This window comes from Tamandua tetradactyla, chromosome 5, assembly GCF_023851605.1.
Source record: "Tamandua tetradactyla isolate mTamTet1 chromosome 5, mTamTet1.pri, whole genome shotgun sequence".
NCBI lineage: Eukaryota > Metazoa > Chordata > Mammalia > Pilosa > Myrmecophagidae > Tamandua > Tamandua tetradactyla.
Window position 1 is genome coordinate 191,253,833 of NC_135331.1, and position 12,037 is coordinate 191,265,869.

The 12,037-nt window shown below is 40.3% G+C and overlaps 1 non-coding gene across 1 annotated transcript; it reads left to right on the forward strand.

Annotated features, from left to right (window-relative positions):
- Nucleotides 1–8,691: 8,691 nt before the first annotated feature.
- On the forward strand, nucleotides 8,692–8,798 carry LOC143685318 (U6 spliceosomal RNA). Its single transcript, XR_013176564.1, has one exon. It is a non-coding gene; the product is annotated as a U6 spliceosomal RNA (small nuclear RNA).
- Nucleotides 8,799–12,037: the final 3,239 nt, after the last annotated feature.

Below are 12,037 nucleotides of genomic sequence, written 5' to 3' on the forward strand. Positions count from 1 at the left end.
ACTGTAGATAACTCTTAAAGAAAATTTCATTTTGTTCAGAGAATTAAAATATTTGTGCCCAACCGCTTGAACTCTCCTTTCTGTGCATGTATTTACTTGTATGCATTTTTATCATGTGTAAATTTGTGTGATTACCACCCCAAGATACAAAACAGTCATATCACATAGATCCCTTGTGCTGCTCTTTGTATTTTGGACGCCTCCCTTTCCTCCCTCTCCACTCTGTCCGACCACTGGCGGCCAATAATCTCTTCTACATTATGGAAAATGGTGGTGGAGAGCACGATTTGGGTGTGTGTCGGAGCCACGTCGTAAACCCAGGTAGGCTCTTCCACGGTGGCAGCACTCCAGCCGCCCTGGCACCTGGTCCCAAATGCCATGTCTCTAATTTTGTCATTACAAGAATGTTCCATAAATGGGATCATATAATAGATAACTTTTTGAAATTTTTTTCACTCAGCATAATTCCCTTGTGAACCATCTAAGTCATTTCATGTATCAATAGATTGTTCTTTATTATCACTAAGCAGTATTCCGTGTTGTGACACACCACCGCTTGTTTAACCGTTCATTGCTGACGGATGTCCATGTTGTTTTCAGAGTTTGGCCATTATGAGTGAAGCTGCTATGAACAACAACAACAAAAAAGTCTTTGATGACATTTTATTAATTTTCCCCAAATAAATCATTTCAAATAGAGAATTTTATGAATAATTATACTTTTTTCATTTTAATTTGCCTTTATCATTTTAAATTACAATATATCATTTTAAATATTTTGGAACACACCTTTTTTAAACCATATAAGTCAAATTTTAATTTGTATTTTTAATGGAAAAAGAAATGCAAATTGAGTTCACTTTGAATACAAGCACATTTTATTTCTCATTTGTTCAGGTCAGTGTGTTTGTTAGATGCAGGTGTGGGCTTGGCAGGTGATGACGCCCAGTTGTCTGCTCAGGAAAGCACTGGCCTGACCATCGCTGCAAGGGTGTTTCATGGCTAATTGATAAACCAGAAGGCCGGTGTATTGAATCATCAGTCAGTTGACTGCCTCTGTGGCTGATGACATCTACCACCAATTAAGGGAAGCGGGAGAATCCACTCAGCTGGATTTGATCCAGTCTGCTGAAGACGTTTAAGGGAGAAGAGAGCATTTTCACTGACCCTTCATTGGAGCTGCCAGCTCGCAGCCTGCCCTACGGATTTGGGACGCCTGCATCCCCACGGTTGCAGGGGACACCTTTATGAGTCTCATATTTACAGGTCTCTCCTGTTGGTTTGTTTCTCTAGAGAACCCTGACCAATACAGTCAGTGAGAATGAGTTCAAGTTGCTGTCATACTAGAAACAGAAAATGCCTAAGTAGAACTCAAGGGGTAAAAACAGAGACGCATAAAGAAATAGAAAACTTCAGAGAGACAGCCTGCTTACATTTTTTTAAAACTGGAAGCAAAGTGAGATTTATATTGAACGTGGCCTACATAAAATTGGCAAACAGGACATTACAAATTTTTAGTAAATAAAGTTTTTCATTACTAACTAATATGATGGAAATGAGCAAAAATTATTTTTATCAAACCAACAACTTGAACAATTCAAATGAAAACCACGCAGTGTTATAGTCTTTCTTAAATGAAGACTGAATGAAGATATTGCTTTAAGAGCTCATGAAAATCTCCACCTATATATTAGATGTTTTTATGATGACAATGAACTATTTCCTAAAAGTTTCTATAATGTTTAAACATAAAAGTTCTGCTTCATTCCCAAATATACATATTGAACATTTTATTAACAGCTTCATTTACTGTTCTTCAGCAGGGCAAAGTGTTTTCCAAATTTAAATGAATTAAAAACTGTGTAAGAACTATGATGATTCAATTTGGCATTACTGTTAATAGAACAGAAACTGAGAAAATCCTGATTCTAACAAATAGTATTTATTTCCTCAAATGAGAAAGAAATTTTATGGAATAAATATATTATAGTTTATGAACTATGAAATTTCTTCATTTTATTACTCATTCACACAACACCACCCCGTCTATAAACCTCCCAGATTTTGGCAGTATTAATGAAATTATTCTTCCTGACATCTTTTTCTCTTTCTGTTATATAGAAGTCATAGCTTTACTTATTTTGGTAATTTTATTGTCATTTATATATTGTTTTAACACAGTAGGGAGATAGAAAATATTTTATTCAAGAATATTATGGCTTAATTTTAATGTTTGGATATTTAGTGCTATGGTATATCGCATGCCCCTCAACAGTTAGCAATGGGTTGGAGACTGGTTGACAGTCATTAAATCAGATTCCAATAACAAACAGGGGGTCTGGATACATACCTGATAATCACCCTAGTAGCACCCAGGGGTCATATGATAGAAGAGACAGGTAACTCTGGAGAGCAGCGATGCAAGTAAATTAGCCTAAAGAAATTCAGTCAAGGTCAAAAGAAATCAGAAAGGAAGGCTGCAGTTATGTACCTTGATCTATAAATCACTGGTTCACACCAGAATCACCTTCATGAAACATTGAATAAAGCAGACAGGGCTAGTTAACTTTCTAACCTGAAAAATGTTTGGGCAAATTAGCCTAGATTATTATGTAAATCTAGACAGTGAGTTGCTTGTTTATTTTTGTCATTACTTTTTCCCTAAAAAAAAAATTACTCTGGTGTATAGAAACAATTGCAATAAAGTGTGCTAGATATGACAATGGTATCATCTTGTCATTGAAAAATAGCCCATCCTTATCCTATCTGCAGTGAAAATAGGGTATTTCCTTAGAAAATATAATGGAAAAAAATTATGGCTGTCAGAAATGATAGCCTAGGCTACTATTATAAAGTATTTCCCTAAAGCTGTAAATCGCCAGCACAATCTTATAGACTTTCCTCTCCTTTTCTATTCTGTCCCTTTCTCTCTGTTTACATGTCCACCACTTCAATTCTTTTATTGTCCTCCTTGTTAGTGTTTACCCATGTGTGCTCGTTTAGAACTATTGTGTTCCCAGAAAAGCCACGTCCTTTAATCCTGATTCAATATTGCTGGGTGAGATCTTTTTGATTAAGTTTCCAAGGAGATGTGACCCACCCAGTTGTGGGTGGGACCTTTTGGTTAGATGGTTTCCATGGAGATGTGTCTCCTCCCATTTGGGGGAGATGTTGCTTACCGGAGCCCTTTAAGAGGCAACCATTTTGGAAAAAGTTTTGTTGCTGAGAGAGCCCAAAGACCTTTGGAGATGCAGAAGGAAAGTGTCCCTGGGGAATCCTTATGAAATGAGAAGACAGAGCAAATAGACATGGCCCTGTGCCTTTCCAGCTGACAGAGAAACTCTGAATGTCATTGGTCCTTTCTTGAGTCAAGGTATCTTTCCCTGGATGTCCTAGTTTGGACATTTTCTATGGCCTTATAGAACTGTAGGCTTGCAACTTAATAAACCCCCTTTCTAAAAGTTGTTCCATTTCTGGTGTACTGCATTCCAGCAGTTTAGCAAACCAAAACCCCATTGTCTGAGTGCTGCATCTCATTAAAAATTTAAAAATATTCTTCACATATTGAATATGCTAAGCATCAAAAATCTTTGGTCATTGTGATATAATAATTTCTGGTTGGATTTGTGATGCATTGGGGAAAAGGCTATGGGTACTTGCCCAGTACTGGAACAAATGACAGTGTAGCTTTAGAAAACCAGAAAATCCTTTAGTGCTCAAAGCGTTTAGAGTTGAGTTGAGTTGGCCTTCCCTTCCTCAACACCAACGTGGAACACCAGTGTTCCAGGAAACAGCCAAAGCCCACCCCATTAGCAAATTAAAAAGCTGTCCCCTACTACTTGACCATGTACTTATAAATCTGATATTTTAGAAAAATAGTGGCATAACACTGTGAATGTAATCAGCAGTCCTGAACTACGTATGTAAGCGTGGTTAAAAGTGGTAAATTTTAGGCTGTGTGTAGGTCACTGGAATTAAAACAATTAGAAGAACACAGGGCTGTACCAGCAGCAACCCTACTGTAAATGATGGACTATAGTTAACAGTACAATTATCTAAATGTTCCTTTGAGAACTGCAACCAATGTACTGTACTAATGCAAGGTGGTAATAATGGGGTGGTATATGGAAATGCTGAATTTTATGCATGATTTTTCTCTAAACCTACAACTTCCTTAATAAAAAAAATGCAGGTGTCTTCCACTTAAGGACTTCCTGGCACCGTACAGTGTCAGGCACGGTGTCAGGCTCCAGGACAGCTGTGAACACGTGGAGTGCTTCCTGCTCCCAGGGCAAGGACAGGGCGGGGGCCCCTGGCAGTGAGGAGTGGCCAGTGTCGTGGTGGGGGAGCCCCGAGGAGCACAGCTGTTGGGCTCTAGGGCGCTCTGCGAGGGGCGGGATTGCCCCTGTTCTGAGAGGTAGAGGGTAAGACACGTCCTCCTGAAGGAAGGGGCGTCCAAACTGAGGCCACAGCGTTGCCCAGGAAAAGGGAGGGGCGTGATGCAGGCAAGAGGAGTGGCGGGTAGAGAAAGATTCAGCGAGAGAGACCAGCATTCCCAAAAACGCACGGTGAGGAGGTGAGTAAACTGGGGAAACTAAAGTAGCTCAGCCTGGCTGAGGCCCCAAGTGCCATCAGAAAAGCGCAGGGTAGCTGCGGCTCTGCAGGGCTTGTACCAGTAGGTTGACTGTACTCTCCCGTGCAGGCTGATGCCCGGGGGTCTGCGGCAGGGTGCAGTGTGCACGGAGAAGAGGTATCCCGGTGGGAGCAAGCAGGCCTGGAGGCAGGCTGGCCGGCCGGAGGCGCGTGCAGGAAGCAAAGCTAGAGCCTTCGTGGTGTGCTGGGGATAACAGGTCCAAGGAATGGACTGAGGAGAATCCAGGTCACGTGCCTGACAGGGTCTGGTGACGATCGGGTGGGGGGGAGGAGAGAGGCTGTGGCAGGAAGAGAGAAGAATCCAGGGAGATCCCCCGTATCCTGGCTTGGAAGCCCGAGGCTGGAAATGCGGAGTGTGCGGTCCTGCAGGGAGTCCTCCGGGAGAGGCCTAGTGGCCAGGTGCAGGCACGTGTCGGAAGACCTGGAAAGTGATTTAGGACGGAGAGAGATTTATGAGTGCGCTGCCTATAATTTTTGCGAGTTAAGCACAGCCAAGGGGCGAGTGAATGAAATCTCCCGGGGGGAGGGTGGAGAAGGTGGAAGAGGGTGGAGAAGGGGGAGAGGGCTGAGGCCGGGCCGAGGAAACCCACGCTTCCTCGGGGAGAGAGGAGGAGAAGCCCGCGCGAGGCTGGAGGGCTGGAGCGCTGTCAAGGGTGCGGAGGGCTCCGTGCCCCTCAGGGTGCTGGGGAGCAGAGAGCCCCGTGCAGGCCGGAGGTACCCGGGCAGCGCGTGACAGGAGCGGAGCCTCGGGGCTCCGAGGAGGGAGAGGATGCTGACCCTGCGGGAAGGCGGGTGCATTTGCGTTTTTGGAAGAAAAACTGGGGTGTACCTTCCAACACGGTGAGCTTTCTCTAAGTTTCTCATCACACCTAAAACATAAGAAGGAACAATCAGAATTCTTGAGTTCTCTCAGATGGCAGAAGCGGGTCCAATGCGGAACCAACGGAATGATAACTTCATCTTAGACCTGAGGAGGAACTCGCGCAGATTAAACCTATTCCGAACCGAAAGGTGGTGCCAGTAAAGGGTGGCCTCGCGGTCCAGGGTACCCGGGGAAACTGAGGCAGTGGCCTCCACAGGGGAGAGGCTGCGGCTGGGGGAGATGAGGCTCGCGCCCTGTTGCAGCCGCCCCCCGCGTCCTCCGCAGCCCCCGCAGCGCCGGGACAGAGGCCCCTCGGCGTCCGCGCGGCTCCTCGCTCCCCACGGTGGGCGCGTGCCCGCGCGGTCCCCACGCGCCGCCCACCCGCCTCCCAGGCACTGGCCGAGCAGACGCCGCTCGGGGCGCGCGCTTCGGGGACGCGCACGCCGGGAGCGCTCACGCGGGAGCAGCCCTAAAAGGGTCAACCGCAGGGGGTGCACAGAAGAGGGGCACCTTCCTTGGACTGGGTTCCACTTTCCAACTAGCACTGGCTTCCAGTCGGAATTGAATCTCTGTGCCAGCCTGCCTATCTTTGCCATCCTTCTCTACCTGTGAAGGCGAGCCATGCTGCTGTACCCCAGGCCGCTGGCTGGGACCCCTCCTCAATCAGGCGCCACCACCATCACCACGGGAATGGATGCTGCCTCTCACCCAGAGGTGGACACCTGCTCCTAAAGGTCAGAGAGCTCAGGTGTGAATGCCGATCCAAATGACACCTTGTGGGCATTGCATCTTGGACTACTGGACAGTGTCTTAGAGGACAAGCCTCACTGCCAAGGCAGTGCCTGTAGCACGAGCCACACCCTGGCTCTGTGCTGGGGGCTCAAAATCTAGGGAAGACTCCGAGTGTCCAAGCCAGTTCTCTGGTGTCAATGATGAAGCGACCAGCCCTGACCTTGGGACCAAGAAGAATGGATTTTATCGTGTTAAGGAAGTATTTATCAGTTCCCATTTACTTGAGTGCTTTTATAGGAAATGGTATTGAATATTTTTCCTAAGACTTTCTACAGGATCCATGGAGACAGTCATATCATTTTTCTTCTTAAAATTTTTAACAATGTGTATAATACTAATGATTTTTCTAATATTGAAATAACATAGCCTTCTTGACAAATTCTGCTTGTTTATAGCTTATTACTTTTTCTAATGTGGAATTGGATCGTTTTTCTTTCTAGTATTTAGAATCTTTGCATCAATATTCATAAAGGAGTTTGGACTGCATTTTTCTATTTTTGTACTGTCTTCAGCAGGATTAATCACCAATGTTATGTTTACTTCATAGAAAATTAGGATGTCTTCCTTCGTTTGGAATGCTCTTCAATAGTGTCATGAAAGAGCAATAGATTGTCAAATCTTTGAAGATTTGGTAGGCACTTTCAGCCTCTTTAGCAAAAATGGGGACAATTTCCTCCACAGGGAGTTGTGAGAATCAGCTGAGATGATGGACTTGGAAACGCTTTACCAACAGCACATCCCAGTCACATGCTAGTTATTATCACAGAGGTGAGATCAAAGTACCAAGCAGAAGGGGTAACTAAGTCTGCCTCAGTTGGGAAAGAGATAGATACCTGAGAAGGTCTCATAGGAATTATCTTCTAGTTCAGTTTTGAATGAGGAGTAGGATTTTACTGAACCAAGAAGGAAATATTCCCAGCAAAGGAAAGAGCATAAGTTAAGACAGCAAAGCATGTCATTGCAAATTGTACCGCATCTATGTAGTGACATATCCTTGATACTTGCACATAGACTAACTTCTTTGATCTTTTGGGAAAAGTCGGGTGAGTGTTCTAACCATTTTAATATCCGAGAAAGGAAAGCAATGATTTCACAGGTAAACAGCAGAGCCTTGAAGAGTTCCTGGCATAAAGTAGATGACTGGTAAATATTTGGGTTGTTTTCTGATGTTGTAAACCCACAGCAGAGTTGTTTATTTTGTCCTTCCTTCTATTCTATTATTTTTGTGTATTACATAATTAAGCAATTATTATCAATGCATAATGTTTCACATAGTACCACCTTGCCAATTCATTGCTTCATTCGTGTTTCTCTTATTTCCATAACTAAGCACTAGCTTCTTTTGGTTGGTAGAGTGGACATTTGCTGTTTGAACTTCTTATGACAGTAACCCAATTTCCATTCAGAATTCCATTTCCTTCAAAATAGCTCTTTGGTTTCAGATGGATTTAGATGGGCTTAAGCCACCAGCACAACCCACTGTCTGGCGGCAGTGATTGACTCAGGACCTAGTGGTCCCCTTGTGGAAAAGAAATGCCCTTGTTTTCCCCACTGGATCCAGGCAGGGATCCTGAGCCACGGGAAACCGGTTAGGAAATATAGGAGGTGAAACCTGCCAAGAGTGGAGCCCCAACAAGGGAGCAGATCGGAGAATGGAGAGAAATAAACCAACATTTCAAACTTCACCCAAAGCCAGCACACTTCTGAACTTTTCAAACCCATATGCCAATTAATGTCTTTATTCTTAAGATCAGTTTCTGCCATTTTCAAAGATCTTAACCGATACAATATAGACAATGTTGTATAATTCTGGTGTAGCTCATGATTGTAAGAACACAGGCAATAAGTAATTATTGAGTTTTTGCCAAGGTTATAAACATAGTACACCGTATCCATTTATTCATTCATTCAATAAACACTTATGGAGCATCTGCAATGCCATTGGTACCTAGATTTTCATGTAGAAAAATTATACAATTAAATATATGCATTAACATGGTTTTGGATTTATATTCCTAGTAGCTTTCCACAGACAATAATTCATTCATTCACTTGCTCAAATTCAACAAATATTTTTTGAGTACCTACCAAAACTTTCGAGGACAATTATCCTGTAACTGGTAGGACACATTTGTAGGATAAACGTCAGTTAATGACTGTGAAAATGAACTGATGTCCCTGGTACAAATAACAAAGCAAAACTTGGCACCATTTGCCTAATCTTTTTACTGTGTAAGCATAAACAACACAAAAAGAAAAATGAACATATTAAATTAAACTTCCATGTAACTGTCAAATCAGATTCAGTTTGATTTTATAAGTGGTCAGGAAAATAACAGTATTTGGAAACATTAGATTTCCTTATTATAAAAATATATCTTGTAGTGCTCACTTCAGCAGCACATATTCTAAAAATGGAACGAAACAGAGAAGATTAGCATGGCACCTGTGCAAGGATGACACGCAAATTCGTGAAGCGTTCCATATTAAAAACAAAAAAAGAAAAATATATCTTGTAAAAATGTAAGTGCAAATTAGGTCTTATTTCATAGGACCAAGTACTTCAGTCAATAGAGTATTTGTCCTAAGCAGAAGAGAATCCAGCAATGACAACTTAGCTCAGAAAATGAATCTCACATTTTTCTTAACCAATATGATACACAACCCATCTTGTTTGTACTACAATATTTTGAAGCTACATTTGGAATTGAACTTCCTTAAGCCTGAGAAACTTCAGTGAGCTTATAACTTTGGTAAGTTTTCAAACTATGATACACACCTAAAAATTGTCTATTATGGTAGTTTGAGTGGTCAGTAACTTGAAATTCACAAGGAACCTGAGAAATGCTCTTTGGAAAAGGCTGACTGAGACCAAGTTTGACATGTTCAACTGTCAAGTGGATATTTCTGTTTGAAAATCTATTGCCAGCTCAAAATCAACATGCCTAATACTTAAACTAAATCTTTATTTTTCTGTCCCATTCCCAGTCCCTCTCACCCTGCCCCAGGTAATCAATATCATGAATTTGAGGTGAAATTCCTTATCATTTCTTTCATTCAAATGCGCAACAATATATCATATATAGCAGTATTTGCATGCATGTTAGAAATTTACATAAAGAAAATAACATACATTTTTAATTTTTTGCACAAAATATATTTTCAAGATCTATCATTTTCTCTCATCAACCTTTGTTCATTTCTTTAAGGACTGTATAGTATTTCTCCAATTACCAAGCTTTTAAAAAACCCCATACTCATTAATGGGCCTCTTTGTTTCTCTATTGCAAAGTTGCAGCAAGCAGACTTGCTGGGGTATTGCGTACTATAACACTAAGTACACATTGCGCTCCAAAGAGGCTGTGCAATGTAACTCCTGCAGCAGTGGGTAAGCATTCCATTTTCTCTACGTCCTTGACAACATCTGCATTTTCAATTTGAAATTCTCTAATTGTAAGCCACTTTTGACAAGTTCCCCAAATATAATCTGTAATATAATTTTGCTATACCAACTGGATGCGCCAATCCCCTCCCTATTAATTTCTCCTGAAACCCTGCGCTGCATGACACCCTGATGATACAATCCATTTTCATAAATGAAAGGGTCTAATCCATATCTGACGACCAAATGCTCTCTCACATTCAATATGTTCACAGCAACCTTGGATATCTAAACTTCAAAGTGCCTCAATAACGTAAGTGCAGACGTCTTTCGAAGGCTCCAAAGCACATTCTCACTGAGTGTCATTCACAGATCCACAGAGAGGAGCGAGTGGTGGCCGCAAGGCGGGGGCAGTGTCACTCTCTGAAGAGAGTACAAATTGATCGGTGTGTGCACTTTAGTTTGCCATTTGACCACATCTAGTAAAATTGATGACACAAATTGACTGTATCAAATTTTTATTTTAACCTAACTTATTTTTAAAAGAAGTATTTTACAATCATTTTAAATGAAATTTTCTTGATTTCCACTGTGGTTGGACAACTTTTTACAGGTATATTTGCCTTCAGTATTTCTTTTCTGGTTAAGTTTATATCCTTTGTTCATTTTTCTATTGCACTGTTTGTACTTTCTTACGTAAAAGAATTTATGTCTTCATATAAAGGGATAGCATGAAGCAAATAACTTCACATTGTATTGCTTGTTTTATTTTTTAACTTTATGTCTACTTCATTATTATTATTTTTGCATGGACAGGTACCAAGAATCGAACCCGGGTCTCCAGCATGGCAGGTAAGAACTCTGCCACTGAGACACTGTGGCCTGGGTATTGCTTGTCTTTTAACTTTGGTTGTGATGCCAATTTTTTTCTGTCTCAAAGTTTCTTCTTAGAAAATATTGTTTACTTTTTAAAGAGTTTAGATTTCTAATCCACCAGGAGCATTTTGTGTGTGTATGATGTAAGGAAGAAGCCTAACGTTTCTTTTTTCCTTACTGAAAGTCATTTATTGAATGTTACATACTTTCACCACCGGTTGATAAGGCAGCCTTGGTCCTCTACCTCCGCGGGTATGTGCAGACTTTATTTTGTTCCATTGACTTTTTTATCTGTTCCAAAACTAATTGCTTTTTACTACAGCTTAATAGCAAATTTTGATATCAAATATAGCAAATCTTCTTTCAAACTTCTTTTTCAAAATTATCTGAGCTATTCTTAGATCTCCATTCATTTACGTGAATTTTGCTATCAGTTTGCCTAATTCATTGAAAATCCCATTGATAGCATTATTTGAAATTACATAGACATTAATATGGAGAAAATTAATTTTTTTTACAGGATTACTTTTCTCCGTCCATGGACATCTGTTCAGTTATTCAATGACTTTTAAGTGTATTTCAGAATAGTTTTACAATTTTTCCTAAACATACCTGTGTAGTTTTACTCCTGGTAATTTATAATTCTCGTGGCTAATTTTAAGTGAGATCTTCACTTTGTTGGAATATTCTCTAATTTATTCTCTAATTTGTTTTGTTGGAATATCCTCTAATTGGCTGTTGGAGAGAACGAATTACATACTATCATATGTGTATCTCATTTCCCACACCGTTGCTCTATTCTCTTTTTAGTTCTTATTAGATGTTTCATTTCTTTCTTATTTTAAATATCATGTGTCATGCCATCTATCAACAATGATCCATTAATCTTTAGTTTTTATTTATCTCATTGATTTGGCTAAGACTTTCAATAGAATGTTGAATAACGAAGGAGAAGTAATAGATATTCTTGTCTCATTATTAATTTATTATTTGCATAGTGTCTAACCATTAAATATACTATTTACTTTAGGTTTTGAGAAGTAATTCTAATTAAATAAATTTGTTTCTAGCTTGGGATTTTTTTCTAAAATATGATTTTTTTAAAGTCAATTTTCTCTTGACTTCTCTTAAGAATAACAGTTTTCTCCATTAATCTGCTACGTTATGACTTATATTGATAGACTTTCAAGTGTTGAATTTTCCCTGCATTCTTGGGATGCATTTTACAGTGATAAATTAAAATAAAAAAATACACAGTTGGGTTAAATTTGCTTATAGGTTTACTTAGGATTTTTTTAAGTTTGTTAATTTATTTTGGACCTGCAGATTTTGTTGAGATATATTCACATAGCCTATATTCTATCCAAAATAAATGCTTTGATATCATTTACTATAAAACCACCTGAGTTAGATATGCTCTTAGGGAGAGGATTATTGATTTTCACTGCCAAATTAAGTACCTTAATATTTAT